General features: G+C 38.3%; 1 long non-coding RNA gene across 1 annotated transcript in view; it reads right to left on the bottom strand.

The window, feature by feature from the left end:
• Nucleotides 1-269: 269 nt before the first annotated feature.
• LOC135406621 (uncharacterized) overlaps nucleotides 270-21,385 on the bottom strand; it is a 50,482-nt gene continuing 29,366 nt past the window's right edge. Inside the window, exon 2 of the long non-coding RNA XR_010426383.1 lies at nucleotides 270-2,216. This is a non-coding gene — a long non-coding RNA (uncharacterized LOC135406621). The remainder of the gene's footprint in view (nucleotides 2,217-21,385) is intronic.

Below are 21,385 nucleotides of genomic sequence, written 5' to 3'. Positions count from 1 at the left end.
GGTGTGCTGCCAGCAGAAGGAAAGAATCATTCAGTTTTTCCAGATAATTCCTTCTGTCAGTTAATCATGACAATTGCATAGTGAGCAGCAGAACTGAGATTTCCAATGAAAAGGAAGATTCAACTCCACAAGGTTTTTTTTAAAGAAAAACATGTAATTTTACAGATACATGAAGAACTGAAATTATATGGTTTTCTGAAAACACTTTAAATGTTGAAGAAATAAGACTGAAAAGATACACACACCCTCTGTGAAACTTCTTAATTCCCTTTTTTGCTTGTTGTCCTGATTCCTTTATTATGGAGGTGGGTCTTAATAAGGATGAAAGTGCTTGAAGTCTCCTCTTTATTTTTTTTCCGTGTGTCCAGTGTGATTTCCTTGCACTGTATGTGATCATTTTCCTTTTTCAGAGGCTGAAAACTCTTCATAGTGGACATGTCACTGGAAAGGATTTTTTCCGTTTACTTTTCTGATCCCTCCACAGTTCCTTAACATATTGGTCTCGGCTCCAGACCTATTATATTAAACGTCATTATATGGGCACTAGGAAATACAACTATGCAAAAATAAGAAATTATTTTTCCATCCAGAATTTGAGCTGAGTTTTGTATTCTATAATTAGGAAAGCATGCATACTGTACCTATAAGAAAAATAAGAGCAGATCAAGACAAATATAGCAAAATTACATTATTTTCCTTCTTCCCTTCCTTCCCCTTCCTCTACAGCACTTTAGTGTCTGCAAACCATTTGGGTCAGAAAATTATAGATGGATAAACAATGACCTCCACTTCATAAATGTTTTAATATCCGTAGTTATGGTATCACACTCAGAGATTACATTATACTAACTATTCTTATGTGGGTTTTTGCAGCCTGTTGTACATTGACTCTGCTTGTAAACATGAACAAGAACAGAGAAATGGATCTAAACAGAAATAATAAAAATCAGTATGAATAGAATGCAGGAAATATTATATGCTTAGACTTCAAAAAGAGAAGACTTGGGGGAAAAATGCTTTGTTTTTCTTCCTCAAAATTTTACATTTTAAATTTTACAAGGCAAAATGACATAGTCATGTTATCTTGGATGTATTTTCTATACCTGAGTTCTTGCAACACCACTATAAAAAGAATGAGCTTCTAAAATAACTTCAATGGAATGCTGACTTTTTTTCTTTATTATGGCCCTTTTCATGTCAACAGTATTAATTGCATGTTGCAGTGTCTGCTTCCTCCCAGGATGAGACTAGCAGCTATGTGACATTTAAGCTGGAAATATCATAATTGTTTTTGGCTAAGGGGAGAGCAACTTGATGATGTGACAGGACAGATGTGTTTGTCAAAAGCTTTTCATATTATAAACAGCAAATATTGAGACATCTTGTACAAAAATGTTATCCGTATTGAGTAAATACAAATAAGTAAGGACATTGCTGAGCAGCGACCTGGCAGATACATCTGCTGTTGCAAGATACATTTTGCAGAGCCCCATGTTCCATTTATTTGAGGATGATCTCAAACAGTCTCTTCCTGAGACAGATGTGTTCTTCAACAGCAGCAACAGCTGCTAAGCAAAAGAAGATAAAATTGGAAATCATCAAGGGGGAGGTTGTTTTTCTTTTTTAAGAAGTAACACAGTAAAGCACATTATAAGAATAATCAATGAGCTAAATTAAGCAAATTTCAAAATATAGTACTGTTTCACCTGTAGTAACTAAAAAAAAGAATATTAAGCTTCCCATATGAATATGCTACCTACACATTTTTATTAGTTCATCGCTACTGACAAAACTCTAATAATTGGTTGAAAAGCATCTATCAATATTTATAGTAAGAGCACTTTCCAAGAAGGAGCCAATAACCACTTTCAATCTTTGGTGACTGAGTCTGTGCTATCATTCCAGAAGCTGCAGTGCAAGTGCAAGCAGAAAAAGAAACTCTAAATATTTTGAGTCTCACAAAATGGTTCCCTTGGAGACAACATCATCGTGGTGGGCTACAGCAGCTGCAGACCACAAGCCCTTCTAGTGGACTCAAGCTTGAGAAGCCTAGAGTCCAAAAAAACCACTGTGGCCTGTGATGGGTCCCAAATCGACCTGAGTAGTTACAGCAGACTAGATCCACCTCTTAGGATCAGGGCCCAGATCCTCCTTGAGTTCTGTATCTCAGCTAGGTGCCATGCGTCCTGGTTGCCATCCTCATCTGAACTGTAGATCTAAATTTAAAATAAAAAAAAGAAAGGAAACATCCTTAACTGCATTCTTTTCTTTCTGGTTTCAGCCCTGGCAGTTGAACTCAGTTGCAATCTGACTAGATCCAACTGGGATTTTTTCCCAGACCAGGAGGAATTTATCCTTCTCTACATCTCCTTAGTGCAGCAACTGCAATAAAATCAAGAATTGATAATGAAGACTGAGTCACAGGTACCAAACCCAGGCAGCGCACACATACACACAGAATAATAAGACTATAAGGGAAATCCAGGTATCAGGTGAAAAAAAAAAAAAGAAGTCTTGGGGTCCATTGCTGGTAGATTCTGGAGAAAAAGCCACATTCAACATGAGGTTCAGATGTAAATCAGCACATCTACCATGACAGTATCTTAGTTCTGCAGTCAATGGAAAGAGTTAGATGTCTTTGGAGTTGATTGAAAGCATCTAAATTAAATGCCTAAAGCCAAAATGTGTGAATACTCCTGAGAAGAAATGAAGGAAAGTGACTTAAGATTGTTTATATTTTCACTAGGAAACAGCAAGCTACTCATTTTGCCAGTAATTTGTAAATATTAAATGGATGGTTTCGTATTCTGCTAGTGAAATACCGACAAGGAGAGTTTAGCAAAGGAAAAAGTAGTATTAGGAGCCTAGGATCATGCATTTACTCCTTTCTTATCTGACCTTCATGAATGCAGTGCAATTTGTCCTTTTTTTTTTTTTTAATTTGAAAGTATGACAAAAAGCTTACAAAATTAAAGGCAAACACAAGTAATCTAACAGGGCTTAGCTGTCGTTCAGGTAGCATATTTAGATGCTACAAGGCAATGGGGAAGATGTTAACAGTGGTCCCATTTCAAGGAGAATGATTTCTCCTGGGGAGACAAAGAGATTCACTATTTCTTGTTTCTCATTCTAACATCCTCTTTTCATTTCTGTCACACTTGGCATTCACACTAGTTAGCCTAAAACTTTGACTTTTTTTTAATGAAGTGTTTGTGTTATAAAACCTGTATTCAGCTGAAAGAATCTCTAAGGTCATCAACACCTGTGTCTCTCTTTCTTGTCTTTTTACTTTTTTGTATTTTGCATTGAGTAGAAACTCCTACCTGCAAGGTAAGTTTCTCATGTTTTGTAATTAACACCCAGAACTTGCACTTTTTTGAAAGAAGAGTATAGGCCTGATGGCTGCAGTCCATTAGCAGTCCATTAACAGTTTCTCAATATACTTTGCTCACAACTTATTTCCTTCTAGTTGAGACCTGACTTATAATGAAAGTATTGTCACGGAGGACAGAGTGTTCGTATGTAAACATAGATCAGTTTGCCTGGTTTTCTTATACATTAGCATATTGTGGGAGATAAATAGCTCGCTGAGCTAACACATAGGGAATCGATCCTGAAGAAACCTCATAGTCACTTATTCAGTTTCAATATAGCATATTAAACTTGCTTTTCAAAGGCAGTCCCAACAACCAACAAAAATGTGCTTGAATGTTAAGTAACAAAAAGATTTCAGATAGAGATTAACTACTGAATTTGCAAATAAAGTGCATACTCAGGCAGATAACTTGCATATTTTCAAATAAGGTGCTAATTGTAATGCAGTAGGAATTTGAAAGCCCAGAACTGAAAGCTCAGAACTATGGACAGTGTGTAATTGTATTTCAATAGATAACATGAAATTAAAAGGAAAAAAAGAGTTAAGAAAAATGGAAGCTATTAATTCCATCTTCCCGATTAAATGAAAAAAAATGAATTTATAGCATTCCATGTTTATATGTAATGGCTATTAGAAGTTATAGCTAAAATTTAATTATTTTAAAATATTTTCTTGCATGTTCTACCTTATTTAATTTTTATCTAACAATTAGAGCTGATTCCTGAGTAGTTCCAGAAAACAATTATTATCCATGGCATTCCAGTCACTAGTTACTACTTTTACTGAAAGCATTACTGTTAATGCTTTTGTCTTAATAAAATTAAAAGTTTAATTGAGAGTTTAAAAATCTTTTGTAAAAGTGAAAATATGTAGATGCCTTTACTACTTGCCATGGGCCAGTTTCCAAAGATAAGGCAGAAATAGCCCTACTTTAGATCTGTGTGATAGGCGAAAGAAGATTTAAAGTTGGTTGCTGCCAAAGAATCAGTGATTTAGACTTGTTTGCATTCAGTGTGAGTAAAAGGAGGAAAAGTTCAAGTAAAAATACAGCATATACATCATGTTTTCAAATTAAAACTCTCATGGGCAGAGAGAACTGTAAGGATACATTTGAGAGGAATGTTTAGAATTAAAGACATGAATGAAAATTAGGGTTCTATATTTACATAGAATCTGTAAGACAGAAAAATATTGTGATTACACAAGAAAAACAGGCAACACTATGTTTTGGATGCTAAGCAGAGAAGTGACAGCACCATACCCCCCCCCCCCAAAAAAAAAAAAAAGTTAAAGTGGGATAGCAAAGAAAATTAATTGCAATAAGTATGAAAGAGAATTTTGTGTACGTAGCTGAAAAGTTTAGGACACTGGAAAGAGATTCATGGTTCCTTTACAGAAGTAAAGAGAGAGATAAAAGGATTTGAAAGACCAGCACAGATCTTTTTTTTTTTTAAAGTGCACTGGGAATGAAACAGGGAATTCTGGAAACTCTGGAATTCTATTGGCAAAGAGTTGTAATAAGGCTATTAGTAGACAGGCATCTCAGAAGCAGCCAAAATAATTTCTATTCTCCACTTGGAAACAATAAGGATGTTCTTATTACATAAGAATATTCTTTAATAAGGTTAATGAGTACTTTCCAGTCAATTAATAGATGTTAAACAACATCTGCCAGTAGGTCTGAATAATTTTGACCCAAGAGTCCTAAAAGACCTGGCAGGGGAGAGCACTCTATCACTGATGTTAACTTTCAATAAACGTTGAAGTAGCAGAAGACTGGGAGAACACTGCTGCGCCGATATTCAGAAAGGGCAAGTGATTCTACCCAAGTAACTTGAGTCAGTAAGAAAAATAACTCCTTTGGGAACCAGCTGATAGGGAATTAAAGGACATCTCACAGGTGATTAGGGAAATGAATTTTGACAAACAGACCTAACTTCTGAATAAAAATACTACTATCATGTCAGATAAAAAAGCTTTTCTCCTCTCCTCTAACAAACCCAAATGAATAAATGGTAAATGGAAAATAAGGATTTTCTGCTGGGACATGCAGGGAAGAGGAAGTGTGCTTGTAAACATTTTCATTGAGCTAAATCTAGCTCAAAAATTGCTGGTGACATAATAAACACTGATGAGGACAATCAAATAAAGTGTTCAGTATAACACTTGAAAAGAGGGGTCTGTTCTGGTGTTTTAATACAGATATATGAAAGTTGCAGTGACTGCAAAGTATGAGACTCGAGGCTAGCCAATAGGGACTGAGAAAAAGATCTCAGTGTCATACTGAACTTCAGTGTTTCTGTGGCAAGGAAAGGGTCGTGCTGTCCATGCAGCTATAGCAATATATAGAGTTAAACCAACATCATATTACTTTAGTTGTGGGGTTCATTCAAAGAAAAGTTGCAAAGCCAAAATGGGAGTAGAAAAGAACCCTGTTGCAAACTGAAAACAACAGACTAATATGAGAAATTAGACACTATCTTTTGCCAGGGAGACTGATAAATCATCAGACAAATTACAAAGGTAGGCTGCAGGATCTCCATCTCTCAGATGAAGACTAAGTATCTTTTAGGAGATATACTTGAGCTAAACATAACTAAGTGTTTAGGCAAAGAGCAGAGGTCCTTGAGCTGTGCACAGGAAAGAGCAATTTAAATGTATGGCCTGTGATTCTTGGAAAGTTGTAGTGGTGTGATCTGATGAGCCAAGCCAAATTTAAGCTGTGGGAATTTGTGGGTCAATAATAGTAATCATAATTGTAAACACATTTGCAATTGCAATTGAGATACATTTTGAATTTTATGTTATGTCTGAAATTTAATGGAGAGACAGAGCCCAGTAAAGTGGGTTATTCTATGGGGAAAAGAAACAAGATTTTGGGGCACAAAAGTTATCTACATATTCTTCCAAGGTCCTCGAGAGATATGGCTTCTGCGTCAGCTTAGGAGACAGTTGATGAGAAATAATTTTACCACATAAGATTCCCTGACATCATATGGTGTGGTGCTTCTCCCGTAGTTCCTGTAATGAGCCTCTTATGCTGTTTTTCTCTCAAACATGCCATTTCCGTGGAGTCTCAGAACTTGCACTTGCAGGTGGAACCTTTCTGCATCCTCTCATGGGTGGGCAGATATGAGTCCATCGCTTTCTGTCCTTTGTCTACAACTTAATTGACTATGGTATGTCATCTAAAAAGAAAAAAGGCTGCTTATAAAACATCTGTGGTAAGGCTCAAGATGAAAATTTCTCAAATATGTAAATTACAGTAGTCGTAACCTTGTATACATCTTCTCCTTGACCTGCTTGCTTCCTTTTTTCTTATTAGCATCCTCTCTCTCTCTCTCTCCCTCTCTCTCTCTCTCTATCGATCTATCAGCTTCAACATTTATAAGTAAACCTTGATTCCATGTATCCTGAAAACAACTGTGAGGAGATTAACCTTTTATAATTACCGTAGTTATGAAATTGAGTGCCCTCCTCATGTAGCTTCAAGACAGGGACACAGAAAAAGTCTTCAATGGGGCATTTCTACGGAGAAGTTATGCCAAAGCTGTGCAGTGGATACTGAATCACAGTGGAGTTATTCACAGTTTTACTCCTCTGCTTCCCTGGAGCATCTTCTCTGGGGTGCAGGAGAAGGTCCGCACTATAGTTATCCCTACTGCATTTTTCTTGCCTTCCTAACAAGGGTGCAGAAACCCCAAAACATCCTCCAACATGCTTAGAACTACCGTATCATCTAATTCTCTGCTCATTTTAGAAGAACTGAGTTCCATATTTTGCTGATTGTTTTGTAACTATTCTAAGAATAGAAACTCATTGCACACAGCTGTAACACAGCACTGTAGATTTTGTAATTTCCAAATGCATATTCTTAGTAGCTGTATCTGCCTTTTAAAGGACTGATCAACTCTCACCATGCACATTTACTTGCCTTTGCAAGCATTATTTTTTAGCTGACATATGGAAGAAGGTATGATATTAAAAAGAAAATATATTTTTCTCATGGTTTAAATGAAAATTGTCATGTTGCATAAATTTTGTAATTTTAATTGAATTTTTCTATGCCACACTTGTGTTGAACATTTTCACATTTTGCTCTTTTTTTACATGACTTTGTGTTCCCCACCCTGCCCACCCTGACTCTTGCTGCAAAATTAGTTGCATAAAAAAAAAATTAATCTGTGAAAGAAGACTTCTGAGAACAAACTAGATAAAAATATGGTGAAAACTGGTTTTCAAGGCATTGGGATTTTGATTCTTGTTTTCACATTACTCTTGAGATGTTGTCAATGTCATTGCTCCCAGAATTAGTTGCTGACGGTTCACCCCAATAGGATTACTTGCACACTTAAAGTCAAGCAAGTGCAGAAGTGTTTGCAGAATCAGGCTCTTTAATAAGCAGCTATACACTTGACTGCAAGAGCATGGGATGAATAATGAGTCATCAGCCCTCCGAGGGCAGTGTAGATCAGCTCCATGGCTGCTACTGTGGAACGTGGCCAGACACCAAAATTGCACATGTCCTTTTCTCTTCAGTTTCCTCTCTCTTCCTCTTAGAAGTGGGGCCCTGACACTATGACATTTCTTTTGTTCTCTGATCATTATGTTTTCAGACACCTGTAGAATCTCTCAGAGGAGATTATGGGTGGTCTGGTTAATTAGTTTTTCCATTTGACATCCTGGTGCATCAACCCGATTGCTCTGTAAAAGGAAGTCTCAAAAAATTGCTCTTTTTGGATAACACCTGGAGGACATCAGCAACATCAGAGCCTTTATAAAATGGACAGTGTGGGCACACAGAGCAGGAGAGCTAACTCTGATAGTCTGTACTTTCAGAGAACTGAATGTGCCTGTGCATCTTTCCACAAGCATACATTTTATTTTTGAGGATGCTAACTAGGCACTGATCTTTTGTGAGGAAGATGCTCACTTAGCTATGAAGCAGAAGAGGAGTGGCTTACATGTCAGCTGGTCAGCAAAGGCTTTCATCCTAATTTCTCTTGTGACTTTTTAGCTTTCAAGATTGTGAATATAATAATTTCTCCTGAAGTATTACATACAACATCCTTTTTCAATTACCACACCAATCAACTACATTCCTCACCTCCGACTTCCTTCATGAAGTACCTGATCCCCAAGATCAGTGCAATCCTAATGGGGCACATTTAAAATAAGAAAGCTCATGTATTTTATAATTCAAGCTTTACGGCACAAACTCACAGCAAGTGGTTGCTTGTATATGTTATGTATGGATAGGATTTAAACTGTTTTGTATTTCAAAGAAATTATCCAATGTAGAATTAGTCTTTGGCTAAATGTATGCCATAAATATGTAGGATGACATGTTACAGATGAGCTGATGCTACATTGGAAGAATCTTATTTTCTGCACTGTCTAATTTCTTACTGTATGTCTGCAGTGACCTGATGTTGAGAGCACTTAGATGGCATTGGTATTTTACCTTCTACCTCCACAAAGACAAGGAAAAGTCCCAACATACACAGCTCCCAGACATGGCAATTATCTGCAGCTTACATCACTCTCCTCTGTGGGCTGGCTGCACTGACTTAAAATGGACTTCAATGGGGTGGCACAGATATCTGCCAATGGTTAATTAAATTAAGGGCTCCATCTGGACTTATGGATTTAACTCAGAATTTCCTTGCATTTATGATTTCACTGTGTAACAACGTAATTATATAAATCTGTTGTCATATCTAAATCAAGGACATAGATATAATCCTTGAGTATGTTACATAAACCCACACATCTTCAGTTCCTAGAAATGTAAACCCACTTTCACGCTTTTAAAAAATAGTTTTTGCTTAATAAACAAGTTTATTTTACCTGTGCCAAATAGTTTTTTGATATTTATAAAATATGGCCTCTGAAAAGAGTCTTATTTTACTTCAGGTGCAAAACACAAATTATTATCCTTAACTTCTAATATTTTTGGGTTTTGAATAGATATTGATCTTTCAACAGAACAAAAAGGTGTTGGCTATTATTTTCTTCTGTTCATGCTTTGTGTTATATGTAGGGAATCTTTTACCAGTAATATTCCTAAATAATGGGTTCTGGGCATGCGTACGATGGCATATTTTGTTAACGCATGAACAGAAATATCCCAATCTCCAAATCTCATCTATTGCAACCTTTAAAAAATTACGAATGCTCCAGAGGGAACAATGACTGTGCCCATTGCATGACTTGCATTACCGGTGATAACTGAGCAAAAATTAACTTCATGTCATGAAAGTGCAAAGCAAAATAAATTAAATTATTTGTATCAAGTTTGGCTGTATCTGCTAAATATTTTCTAGCCATTCTAAGAGAGAAAAACAGAAGGCAAACTGGTAATGAATAAAACCAATAATGGTCAGTAGCATGTGTTGCATGTTTTTTGAATGGAAAGTAACTTATCACATCTGAAATAAAAGCTGTTTATTCTTGTGTTTCACTGTGTGTAACAATCCTTGCAATTTATCTGTGAAAAAGTGAGAAACTGTACCTCCATTAGCATATGAATACTTGACACATCAATTTGGTTGTACAATAACAGAGGAACATTTGCTATTGCTGTGTGCATACAGATAAAGCAGCCATTTTGAGGGGAGAGAGGGAAAAAATAAAATAAAATGGTGTGGGTATTTAACCCATTGTTTGTCTCGGTTTCACATGGCAGTTTTGATCAGCATAGCCAGGCAGAGTGACTGGAAATTCCTAAAAGAAACAAACCCGAACATGCAGGTTAAATGCTGATACAAAAATGTGTTAAATTTGTATTCAGATGGTAGTGGATGAGACAATAAAAGAAACGCAAAAAACCAGTCCAAAATAAGTAATTTTGTTTGGTCTTTTAACATGTGCACCTGGGATGGGGGTAGTGGAGAAATGAGGAGATTTTACAGAAATGAACCATTTCCTATATACAGTCTTATTTCATGGCAACAGTATCGTGGGCCTTGGGTCAGATGTGTGAAACTATTTCTCAAAGAAGCTGCATACATAATTGAGGCCCTATGAAGGGTTCTCAGTTGAAGTTGCCAGGCTACATTCATTTGAAAAGCAGAGCCATTTGTTATCAAATTTAAATTAACTCTCTCAGCACTGGGTACCTAGTTGGAAGTGCGGCTTTGTAGACTGTATGTGCTGTCTGAGAGAGGAGGAGTGGTGCCTGCTCACTGACTGTAGCGTTATTTTGCAAAGAATGGAAATCTTTTCTGTATTTGGGCCTGAAAAGCAGTAATCTAAGAAGGTAGATTTCTGAGAGGTATCTTTATGCTTTTTTCCTGTCTTGGAAGACACACTGATCTGTTTTCTCCTGTTCTTTTCTTTCACTTAAAAAAAAAAAAAAAGAAATAAAAAAAAAAAAAGAAAAAAAAAAGAAAAAAGGTAATGATTTCAGCTTTAATTTTGGAATAAATTAACAAATCAATATTTGTTGATGTTTCTCCTGGAAGCACACTGTGACTGCCTTAACCAGTTGTTTTTTTTTTCTTTTGCTTTAAATGGAGCTTTGAGTGTTTAAACACATAGATTAGCAACTCAAGATATTTGTATTTTCCAGATCCATGTGGATTGAAAGAGCTGAATGTGATCCCCTAGCCTGTATGTGGACTGGTAAGAGATAAAAGATTGCACTAATTGTTATGATTTTTTTGTTTATTTCCTTGAGTGTCCCAGTGTGCCAAGTGCTTGTCAAGCAGAGGAGAGATATCTGTGCCCAAAGGAGCCCACGTGGCTGTTACACACAAGACACATTTGCAATGCCATGTCTTAAGTAGCAAAGGGCAACTGATATAAGCAAAGAGCCAGAGCCACAAATGTCCATTCACCATATCAATCTGTTTTCCCTGGGCTCTTTTCTTCCCTGTAATTGCTTTCAGTAAATACTGTAGCAGTTGAGTGCTAATGGCAAAATATTTGTTGAAAGTAAATTTCACATGCGGTGAAGAATTCTGTTTGCTAGAAACTTGGTACCCACTCTTGGTGGAGATGTTGGACACTCCTGAGCTTAGCAGAAACATATGTGTGCTTGAAGGTAAAGTGATTTCGCTCAGATCCATGAGGATTATTCCCTAATCCTCACTGAAACGAACCACCTTTGAGCCAAAAATAAAAGAACAGATAGAGCACTTTCTCCAGCTGAAGGCAACTGATGAGTTCAGTGTAAGTTTTGTAAGTAAAGAAGTCACAGAGCAGGGGGGAAAAAACCCCATGCTAAAGATAGCATTCTTAACTATCTGTGCTTTTACTTCTTGAAACAGAAGATTAGGGCATTTAATCTACATTCCTTCATCAATATAAGATGCTGATTTGTTAGAACCAAGTCAAGCCTGTTGTAACTGTTGATGGGTGTACTGGTAAGACTGAATTTATTTTTGCACTCTCTGGTTTGAGAGAGGACTTTGTTGCAGTAAAGACTATGGCAATACCACCAAACAGCAAGGTGACACATTAAAACAACCTTTCTTCTAAAAGAGGAATAAACAGCATTTTATTCATATATGTAAAGATGTTACTCATTTGTTTAAGCATTTAGCAGGTGACTATTCCTAGTTGCCTATCACATTAGAGAATGATCCCTTGTATAATCTACAAACGTCTTTTGAAAAAGAAAAGGAAAAGATTAACTGATTTAAAAAGTGAGGAGAGTAATGTTATACAGCATAATATTTGCCCTTTGATTTTTCTAAAGGAAGATATGTCCCTTCCAACTCTAAACATTCTGTGATTCTGTGATATCATGTGTGTATGCCCCATGCTGCCCTGGATATTATTCTAAATCTACAAGCCATTTGCTTATGTGCAGCCCTGTGCAGCTAACAATGTGACAGAGCTAGTAAATCCTGTCAAGCACTCTGAGAATCTTGTTTATTTACTGGTGGAAGTGATGGACCACGCTTGTGTATCCATGACAACACTTCAACATGCAAGAGCAGAACCAGGTCTTTTCTTGCTCCTGCAATATGAGATTAAAAGTAAGGGGCTAAATCTTATTAAAGAGCAGAAGCTTTTCGAAAGATAAAACATAGAGTTTATGATATTTGTTCATGGTAATATATCTGTGCTATTTCAATGTTTTCATTAGTTTCCTCCATTGATTGTAAATAGTGCTGAATGGTGAACTTACACGGAAAGAGAAAACTTTGCAGTTCATGATGGAGTTTGTCAGCATCAAGCCTGGATTGTTAAGAATATCTGTTTTAGAGGGTATTAAATTGGATCATACTGTAATTTTTATCTTTTCTTTTAAGGTGTTACAGGTTCTTTTATATTTTTTGTTCTCATGTCAAATGCTTTGATTAGGAATGTTATATGATCCAGTGGATTAGTAATGTAATTGCCTATTTATATTTATAAATCCATCCATTCCCTCAGTCTATTTGTGTTTGCTGTACCATTGATATGTTAGACTGATATGATGGAGATGCAAATTAGGTGTATGTGGTGGAATTTAGACGTAAAATGAATTCTTTATAAGCCACAGGTTTTCTTACTATAGCTCTTGATTGCATTACCTTTGCCTTGAGAAAGGTTGTGCACTTTTAAGGTTTAGAAAAGCACCTTGAAAAGTTAAATCAAATTAATTCTATGCTAGAAAATCTATGGAATAAAGGAAGAATTTAGCAATGGAGCAAGAAGGCTCCAGAAGAAAATTTATCTTCCTCTAACATGGCCAAATTCTGGCAGAGGTCTCTCAGTATTCATAGATTTAAATGACAAAACATTTTGATTTAATGTATCAGGTGTCCTCCAAACATATTGTGTTTTTCAGAAACACTAGTATTTAGGCTAATATCTAAAGTACAAGACTAATACATTACCTATGTTCTGATTACAGGATAAAGAAAGTTTCTGGTTTAATATTGAGTGTTACACGCATCTGTCAGTTGATTCACTAAAATTAGAAGTGAGGTCCTGAAAAAATTAGTAACCCTTAGCTGAGACCAGCCCACCACCGTATATTAAAAAAATGGGTTCAGGGTGTGGCAGTTCTGGAAATGATACAGAAAACACCCCAATATCCACTATCTGGCTTTTCAAAATAACAGCAAAATAAAATAGGTTTGGGGTCTTTTTTTTTTTCAAAAAAAGGTAATAAATATAATGTGGTTTTTTCCTATTTTCTATCCCATACTGTACATATTATAACTGAACATCTCTGCATAAACAAAACATATCTGTATGAACAAAGTGGCTTTGTTAAATAGCTGTTTTGGGAAGTATTTGCTCCTCAGATGGAAGAAACACACAAATTTTGATCTTCTGTTGAGTGATTTTGATCCTCATACTTTAGGGTGATGGGATTTCTTACACACATCTTGTTCATCTGTATGCCTATGTTCACACATAAATGAAGTTGTGAATTTGGAGGGTAGGGAGGGGATAAAATTGTTCTTTTTGCTGTTTGAGTTAGCATTTACTCAGTCTGCAAGGTCAGAAAGAGCCTTGTGATAACAGCACCCATCTAAGTGAAAATAATTTGAATTTTCAGCACAAAAAGGAGTGGAAGACTGAATAAGTCTATTTTCAGGCTAACTTTACAGTGTTACATCTTTGTTATTAGAAAAAACAATATTTTTCAGGATTCTATCTTTGATGTTCATGCCAAACTTCTATCCATCTAGTGCAGAGACTCCTCTTTGCAATATTCTTCTCTTTTTTCAGGTCAGACTTTGTAGACCATCACTGTTCTGCCATCTTCAAAGTAATTCTAAGAAGCTGTTGTATAGAAACATCAGAAAAAACTCCTAAAAAAAAAAAAAAAGGAAAAATAAAAAATAAAGACCTGGACAAAGGAGAGAGCTCTGCAATCCCCATAACACAAGGAGATAAAAATGGGATTGATCCCCTTTGGACAGTGTTGTTCACCCTCGTACTAGCACGTAAGTATTTATACAATAGCACAAATTTCTAAGGCAGGTAGTTTCATTAATCATCCATTTCTGCTGACCCAACCCACTCAGTTTAAGAGCAACCTGGTAATACTATGGGGATATTTCCCTCCTTTATGCTGATTGACCAGAATTCAGACAGATGGAAGAGACTCAGAGAGATTTATTCAATTTTTACAGTTTTAGAGAATAGTGTGCCTTTAGGGGGAGGGGGACTGCAGGGAATAAGTGGGAGACAATTGAGCTGTGGGCAGCTTGGGCCCTGAATTTGAGCCATTGCAGCTGCGAAGTTGTGAAAAAATATAAACATTGAAGATAAGAGGGTGGACAGGGAGGATAGAGCTGTGGGGCAGCTGTGATAGCCAGAGAGCCCAAACTGTTTGCTGAGTCACCCTGAGTTTGCAGAAGCTACAGAGCACCCAATCTTGACATGTTTATGTAGTAGAGACACCAATAGTAATGAAACACGCTGGCTAGAAAAAGACTATAAATTGGCCATGTTTGTATGAAATAAAGGCTTTTCTGCGTGAAATCCCTGTGTGGTGCCTGTCCCGACAACGACAAATAACACTATACCTACTTGCCACTTAGAGACAGGTAAGGAATATTACAGCCTGCTGGAGACCATAGCAATTTGTCTCACTTGACACGTTAGTAAGGTCCCCTACTGGAGTTTGTTCAAACTGTGTAAAATGCTGATTAATCCTCTGAGCACATGTGTCATGGTTTTCCTGGCTCCGCATGCAGAGATCCTTTAAAACATTCAGGAATGGCCAAAAATAGGTTGGCCATGGTGATCATCAACCCTTAGAGGGTTTCCTTCCAAGGGTAATAGAAAAACTAGATATTTTTAAATCCAATCTGAGAAAACCTGTCTCTTGAGTGCATATGGTTTTAGATTCTGGTTAAACAAAATTTTAAGATTATTTTTCAGGTTATAAAGAAGACAGATGAACAACACAGAGCTTGTTAATAAAACCAGCAGCAGCTTTACAAAAAGTAGCTATGATGATATCTGCTTTCCTAGTTTTGTTTTCACTTTGATAGGCATCTGTGTACCTTTTCTTAGTTGGTACAGGGTGTGCAGTGCACCTGAAGTTCAAGGCCAGGTTGAACAGTGCTCTGAGCAACCTGGTCTAGTGGAAAGTGTCCCCACTCATGGCGGGAGGGTTAGAGCCAGATGATTTTCTGTGCCACTTCCAACCCAAACCATTCCACGACTCTATGATTAGCATTTGGGGAAATTGTTTCTTTCCTATAGCTGAGCTATTTCAAAATCTGTCATATCATAAATGAATTACCCAGAACTTTTTGGCACATGCTGCAGGTATATTTTCAGTGATTTTTTTCTAAAAATACTTAATTTATTAGCAAGTTCAGCTGCAAGAATTGGTGATTTTATCAGCTATATTTCTGCAGGCTGAAGTCAGATATCTTTAGTGTAGTTGCACAACGATAGTAAATGATAGTTTGTAAATATTTTTATGCAACAGTAGATTAAAATACAGGCAGTAAACCCACCAGAAAGCAGGCAGCAAATTAAGATGGGGTGAAATAAGTCACCAACTAGAATTTAAACTAGACGTCTCAAAAATACTTGAAAATTAAACATATTTTAAGAAAAAGTAAGTAAGAAGACATCCCAATTTGTAACTTATTTCCGCATGTAGGCACACAGAAGGATAGAGTAGCTTTAGGAACTATAATCCAAATGCAGGAATAGGAAAAAGTTCAGCCCTTCTGTACATAGAATACTGTAAATTTTTTCTTTGTATTGTCTAAAAGTGAGGAAGGGCAGTGGGAGCGACAAAGATAGAGAATTGGGTGATAAACCTTAATTTTTGATTAGTAATGTGAACAAAGTTCAGAAAATAATAATTATGGAAAACCTGTAGCATGGCCTAGAGTTCTCATCAAAATATTTTTACTGCTTGTTCCCTCAGGATACCAGTCACCAGGGTGTTTCACAGACAAAAGTAATAAAATCATTGAATATGCTGAGTTAGAAGAAACCCACAAAGTTCATCAAAAGTCCAGCTCCTGGCCCTGAACAGGACACCCCAGGAATCACACCATGTGCCTGAGAGTGTTGTCCAAACACTTCTTGAACTCTATTAGGCTTGGTGTTGTGGTCACTTCCCTGGGGAGCCTGTTCCAGTGCCCAGTCACCCCCTGGGTGAAAAACCTTTTCCTAATATCCAACCTAAACCTCCCCTGACTCAGCTTCATGCCATTGCCTTGAGTCCTGTCACTGGTCATCAGAGAGAAGAGATCAGTACCTGCTTCTCATATTCTCCTGATGAGGAAGCTCAAGACCACGATGAGATCTCCCCTCAGTCTCTTCTTCTCCAGGCTGAACAGACCAAATGATCTCAGCCACTCCTTATACAGCTTCTCCTCCAGTCCGTTTACCATCCTTATGGCCCTCCTTTGGATGCTCTGTAATAGCTTAATGGCATTCGTATATTGTGGTGCCCAAAACTGCAAACAGCAGTGCAAACTGGCCACTCCAGCGCAGAGCAGAGCAGGACAATCCCCTCCCTTGCCCAGCTGGCAATGCTGTGCCTGATGCCCCCCAGGACATGGTTGGCCCTCCTGGCTGCCAGGGCACTGCTGACTCATATTCAACTGGCCATTGACCAGGCCATTTCAACGGCACTGCTTTCCAGCTTCTAACTTCCCAGTCCATATGTACATTTGAGGTTGCCCCGTCCCAGGTGTAGAATCCAGCACCTGCCCTTGTTGAAATTTATATGGTTGGTGATTCAGCAGTCCTCTAATTTCTCAAGGTCTCTCTGCAGGGCCTCCCTGCCTTTGAGGGAATCAACAGTTTTTTCTTGTAACATTTTCCAAAATTTCTGCTCTGTTCGTATTCTCTTTTTGATCATGTTATACACAGAATTTCATCAAGAAAGCAATTTTTAAATTTGTAACTAATTTTTTCCTTTTTTTAACAGCTATTTTTGTTATACTAAGGTTACATTTTGTAGGGACAGATAGAAAAAATATTTTAAGGTGCTTTGCTATGTGTCTGATGGTATTACAGAAGTTTTCAGTGCAAAAGGATAAGCATGGGACTCAGTCAATTAGGATATAGGAGATTTTAGTTAATTTGCACATATGAATTATATTATTTACAGGTGATAGGATAAAATGTTTTAATTTAGTTGCTTAAAATTAGGAAGCTAAAACCATCTCAGCTAAGACCATTTTTCACCAGTCTCATTTTAAAATTATCAGATTCCTGCCTTCTGCCATTTCCTGTGTATTTGTAGAACATATTAATCAATTAGTATTGATATTGCTGAATGATGTGACCTATTTACTCATAAAAAAAATTAAGTTGACTTGGCCCTCTTATGAGATTGCATGTGTTCTTAATTGGTTTGATTAGTAGTACTTTCACCAATAAGCCAACTCTAAAGCTCTAAATGCTTTATTTGCGTATCTTCTGAATGTATTCTGAATATTAGCTCGTAATACTATTTTACAATAGTAAGTCTAAAATACAGTGAATTATAAAGCTTGCAGAATACATCCAACTCATTGATTAACTTCTAAAGAGTCAATAAAACACCTGGGGACTGTGAGACCCAACATTGCCCCTAGAAGAAACTCAGTGAAATACTTAATGATATTGGTATACTGTGAGATCCTGGATCCGAATCTCACTGAATTGTTGATATGGGTTGAAACCACCTCACCGTGAGCGTGTGTGTGCATGTGAGGAAGGGCTGGGCCTGGACCTGCAGGAACATGGCAAAACCTGCACATAAGGCCTGTGCTGAGGGCACAGGGCAGAGCTGGAGGGCAAGGCCTGCTGCCCACACAGAGCATATGGCAGAGCTGCAGGCCCTGTTGCCAGACTGTTGGTCAAGGCAGAGCAGCCTGGTAACCCACCCACACTGTGCCCTTGAAGCCTGGGACTGGCTACAGCACAACTCACTCTGGCCTGGAAAGCACTGACTGGATACAGAATCATAGAATAAAGAGGGCTGGAAAAGACCTCTGAGATAATCAAGTCCAACCCTTGATCCAAGACCACTGTGGTTACTAGACCATGGCACTAAGTGCCACATCCAGTTTCATCTTAAAAACCTCCAGGGATGGAGAATCCACCACTTCCCTGGGCAGTCCATTCCAATGCCTGATTACCCTCTCTGTAAAGAATTTCTTCCTAATATCTAATCTGAACCTCCCCTGGCAGAGCTTAGGACCATGCCCATGTCTTACTCACAGTTGTCTGGGAGAAGAGACCAACCCCCACCTGGCTACAACCTCCTTTCAGGGAGTTGTAAAGAGTGATGAGGTCTCCCCTGAGCCTCCTCTTCTCGAGGATAAACAACCCCAGCTCCCTCAGCCTCTCCTCATAGGACTTGTGCTTGAGTCCCTTCACCAGCCTTGTTGCTCTTCTCTGGACCTGCTCCAGCACCTCAGTATCCTTCCTGAACTGAGGGGCCCAGAGCTGGACACAGTACTCCACATGTGGCCTCACCAGCACTGAGTACACAGGAAGAATCGCTTCCCTGGTCCTGATGGCCACATTGTTCCTGATCCAGGCCAGGATGCCCTTGGCCTTCTTGGCCACTTGGGCACACTGCTGGCTCATGTTCAGATTCCTGTCAATCCAAACTCCCAGGTCCCTTTCTGCCTGGCTGCTCTCCAGCCACTCTGTGCCCAGCCTGTAGCGCTGCAGGGGGTTGTTGCGGCCAAAGTGCAGGACCCGGCACTTGGCCTTGTTGAACCTCATCCCATGTGAATCAGCCCAACTCTCCAACCTATCCATGTCCCTCGGCAGAGCCCTCCTGCCTTCTAGCAGACCAACACTCTCCCCCAACTTGGTGTCATCTGCAAATTTGCTAATGGTACTCTCATCTAAATAATCAATAAAGATATTAAACAGAACTGGACCCAACACCGATCGATCCCCAGGGAACACTAGTCGTGACCAGCCACCAATTGGACACAGCCCTGTTCACCACCACTCTCTGGGCCCAGCCATCAGCCAGTTCTTAACCCAGCCTTGTCCAAGCCATGGGCTGTCAGCTTTTTCAGAAGAATGCTATGGGAGACGGTGTCAAAGACTTTGCTGAAGTCTAGATAGACCACATCCACAGCCTTCTCCTCATCCACCAGGTGAGTCACCTGATCATAAAAGGAGATCAGATTGGTCAGACAGGACCTGCCCCTCCTAAACCCATGTTGGCTTGGTCTAATCCTTTGTCCATCCCGTACATGCTGTGTGATATCCTGCCTGGGAGGGAAAACTGAACTCTATAAATACACAAGACTCCATGCAGTCTGCCTCTTCTCTTCTCCCTCTCCAGCTGGCACCATGTGAATCCTCGAATCTTGTCAGTAACCTTTTTTTTTTTCCTTTTTTGTCTCTCCTTCTCTCTTTCTTCTTTCTTTCTTTATCCCTTTTAATCTGTTTTATTCTTTTACTCTTTTCCTTCTCTTGTGGGTAACTTAAAACCAATGAATTGTCTTTTACTAAAGCTGATTGTTTTAGTGAGAGTTTCCTGTGGAATGGGTCTTCGTGCTGAACATGAAGCATAACGAAATGCATTTTTCTTGGTTGTATTTTACTCCTGTAAGAACCTTTTGCCAAAATATCTTACTTTTCTTACTAAATCAAAAAGAATTTTTCTTAGAGAAGAGTGTGTGACTCTTTCTCCAGACACTAATTAGAGATTATAATGAACCAAAAGGCTTTTAAAAAATCTTAAATAAAAAATGTAACCACTCTGGGAATTTTATAGCTTAATCCTGAATGCAATATATACCTAAATATGCAAGCATGCTCCTGTTCTTACAGCTGTGACTAGGTCTAAGTTCAGTGGAGTTTTTCTTGATTTACCTCTCTCTGACAATAGTTACATGACATGAAGACGTTATTTGCATTAGTCTGAAAATAAATATTAGGCTAAGCAGATGTATAAGAATTTGTCTCTCAGACTCACAACAAACAGGTTACTGAGGTACCTGAGCTATCTTTATGTCCCATGTGTGTGAATCGTATAGATGAACCTATTACTTATACATGGTCTAATTAAACAGTTCATGTGATATATCTGTTTAAAGCTATGGGTTTACCCTACACCTGCCCATATTTTTTTCTATACACTGCTCTGAAATATAATTATGTCACTTCATATTTTATACAGGAGATGGCATTTGGAACTGACTTGATGTACATTTGGCAGGAGACCAAAGCAGAGCAGAATCAACATCCAGAAGAAAATGCTAAATACAAGAAAATAACAGGGACTTAATATGATTTAATATCAATAAATTGTTTGAGGTTAGTGGAATGAATCCTTGATCTTTTCTTCTTCTTATAAATTACAAATGATTTTATAATGTATTATAACCATTGTAACTCCTTCCAACTAGGTCTATTCATCACAGCCTGGACTGAAACACTGCTTTTCCTCCACGTCATGGAGCCAAACTGTTGAGGAAGGTTTATGGCAGAAGACCTACTGACCCTGTTCAAGAACCCGTTCCTGCTGTTTTCTACAATTTCCTCTGTGCTTTTTTATTAAAGCAACAGGTACCATCTCTTACTCGGACATACTGTGATGCAGCCATCCTATCAATCCCCACCTCCAAAGTGTTTTTGAGTCTCAGCACGCAAAGCTTGACTTTGGGCTATGCCTAGCACAGCTGGTTCCAAATAATGTGAATTTTCTTCCTACATCACATATAGAAAGGCCCTGGTGACACCCTACCTCTTCCCTCCTCTTCTCTCATTTGGGTGTTTTATGTGAAGGAATCACAGCAGCTGAGATTTGACCTCACTTCTGACACACATTTCACTGTTGAGCCCTTCCTCCTTCTTCATCTACTGCCCAACTTGCAGCCTCTCCCTTCCCAGCTCAGAAAATCTGAAGTACTTTATACAGAGGACAGATGCTGTGGGCTTGAGAGGGTCTCACACCCTGGGGCATCAGGGTTAGGGCATGTCCCAAGCGGCTGCAGGAAGGGATAAAGCTCAGGAAGGTAAAGGTGTGACGTAAGCCTGTGCTTACTATGCTCCCATTGAATTACCGAAGAGAATACAGCAAAGAACAGATAGGAGGTACCTCTGACTCCTCTGCTG

Source organism: Pseudopipra pipra, chromosome Z (genome assembly GCF_036250125.1).
Source record: "Pseudopipra pipra isolate bDixPip1 chromosome Z, bDixPip1.hap1, whole genome shotgun sequence".
Taxonomy (NCBI): Eukaryota; Metazoa; Chordata; class Aves; order Passeriformes; family Pipridae; genus Pseudopipra; species Pseudopipra pipra.
Note: the sequence above shows the minus strand (reverse complement) of the source record. Positions and strands in the feature narration are given on the sequence as shown.